The following is a 2,444-nucleotide window of genomic DNA, read 5'->3' as shown; positions in this document are numbered from 1 at the left end:
CGCCCTACTGTTCAAAAATTCCTTCCCACCGAGTAAATAGTAGTGCTGTAGCAACGCAGTAAAACATGGGGAATCGAACCCGGGGCTAATTCGTTCTAGGGCACTGTAGAAAACCTAGGTAGGTATCTAACTACCTACTTATTCATCAGAACAAGGTAGTTACCTAATTTAAGTAGCAAACTAGGTAGGTACAACATACATATGTTGTATTTTATTTAACATTTAACCCAAGAACCGAAAATTCGAGAGTGGAGGTAAAAATCTCGTAGTGGGGATAATCAGCTGATATCAAAGATTGGCAGCACTGACGCTGTCTAGTAGAGAAGATGGGAAGCTCTTGATAAAAATTCAGCTGTTCGCATATTTAAACAGACCTCAAGAACCGAAAATTCGAGAGTGGGGGTAAAAATCTCGTAGTGGGGATAATCAGCTGATATCAAAGATTGGCAGCACTGGCACTGTCTAGTAGAGAAGATGGGAAGCTCTTGATAAAAATTCAGCTGTTCGCATATTTAAATAATTTTTGTTGTTGGCGGGATTTTTTTCGCGGCAAAAGGTAAGTTAAAAAGCCTTATCATCCTTTATCAGATGATAAGTTAATTGCATGGAGGTATAAGGCAGGGGAAAAAAGCCAAGAACTAATTTACACCAAAACAACAAGCAGGGTCCGTCCCTCCGGGAATTTTTTAGCCCGTAGTGAATAGAGAAAATAACTGACAGACGACACCGAGGCGAATACAATAGTCCGTCCCTTATACCTTTTTATTACTATTGTAATGATAAAGGAAGGACGGACTAATAAAGGAAGGACGGACTAAAAATGGAGCTCGAGAGGGGGGGTCCCTCGGCTCCCCTAAATACGTTTTAATCTCATTTTCTAACAACCGACGAGGAACCTCCGTAGATAAATAAAGCTCAATTTAGATCACCAATGTACACGTTTATAATTTATTATGAGGCTTGATAGGAGTGCATTAAAAAAAAAAAAAAAAAAACATGCTACCTAGGTAAAAAAATCTATTGCCTAACTTCATAAAATACAATGCTTCACTTTACCATGTTCTGATAAGAGTATTGCTCTCTCCTTCCTCTAAAATACTCTAAATAGTGTATTGTCTCGGTGGTGTAGTGGTCAAGACGCTCGCTTGCCAATCGGGAGGACGTGGGTTCAATCCCAGCCCAGGCACGATCATTTCAAATAGGTAACTTCTGGCTGAACATTCTAAGCTCGAGTGCAAAAAGTAAAAATACGAGTTTGATAGACCATTGTAGCATGTGTGAGTGCAGTAGGTCAGATCGTACCTCCCATGATCCTTTTCAAGGGAGTTCGTGGCAAAGAATCTCGGTCATCTCGGAAGGCTGGATTGCCCAATGGTTCAATTGTCAAAATGGCCCAAAAAGGGTGAATGACACCTGACTCTTTTTAAAGATGTTTGATAGAGGGAACAGTAACTACTAAGGTCTTATCGTCCCGAAAGCGAAGGAAGACAGGATAGGAGAAAGCCAGCCGTTACGAGAACGAACATTATCCGTTCAGGATAAAATCGAACACGCGACCTAGCGCTTGCAACGTAGACGCTCTACCAACCAAGCTAACTAGGCTGGCTATTTAAATTATGTATTTTTTATTCCGATCTTATCAAAATTGGTCAAGCCATCACAGCTACACATTCCGTCCTTTCTGAGAGAACAGCCAAAGTTCCAATTAAATCTCAAACTGGTTCAGAAACTTTAGCCAGAGGTTTTGTTATCACTAGATGACCTTAATAGTATCTATTCTGTCTCATACGGGTGTCGAACTGGAACTACCTCTTATCAATACTACCACTAAATATTATCCACTTTATAAACACTAAACTTCACCGTACATATCAATAGGGGGTGTAGCTCAGATGGTAGAGCGCTCGCTTAGCATGCGAGAGGTACGGGGATCGATGCCCCGCACCTCCAAACATTTTTTTGTTCTTCAAGAGGTCTTTTGCCCCGACCAAAGTCTGATAAAATAGGTACCTATCTATTTCGATAAATTGATAGGTAGGTAAAGAGAGGAGTAAGCGAGAGAACCTCCAAAGAAACATTTTTGGGAGATATTTTTGTCTTTTATATGTTTAATGAAAAATCTACATTTAACAAAAGCTATCTTTTTCTTTCTTTATTTATTTCTTCTCCTCCTTCTTCTTCTCCTCCTCCTTCTTTTTCCTTGAAAGGCAAAGAGCAAATCCCGCAAGAGTGAGAGAATATGAAAAGGATGAGAAGAAGAAGAGAGGTGGAAAGAGGAAGACTCCAACAAAGGAAAAAGAGTCCTTAAATCCTTAATGGATCTCACTTGAGACTTAAACAAGGTTGCCTGCTCCTTAATTCCTCGTAACGACAAAAGACTTTGTAAGACGAGACACATGCACCCCCTCTCTCCCCGAAAACCGGGGAAATTGGGGTGAAATAGG

The 2,444-nt window shown here is 40.4% G+C and overlaps 1 non-coding gene across 1 annotated transcript; it reads left to right on the top strand.

The window, feature by feature from the left end:
* Positions 1-1,877: 1,877 nt before the first annotated feature.
* On the top strand, positions 1,878-1,950 carry Trnaa-agc. The gene has a single exon. It is a non-coding gene; the product is annotated as a tRNA-Ala (tRNA).
* Positions 1,951-2,444: the final 494 nt, after the last annotated feature.

This window comes from Diaphorina citri, unplaced genomic scaffold, assembly GCF_000475195.1.
Source record: "Diaphorina citri unplaced genomic scaffold, Diaci psyllid genome assembly version 1.1 scaffold1520, whole genome shotgun sequence".
NCBI classification, from domain to species: domain Eukaryota; kingdom Metazoa; phylum Arthropoda; class Insecta; order Hemiptera; family Psyllidae; genus Diaphorina; species Diaphorina citri.
The sequence above is the reverse complement of the archived record's forward strand: the minus strand, read 5'-3'. Positions and strand labels throughout refer to the sequence as shown.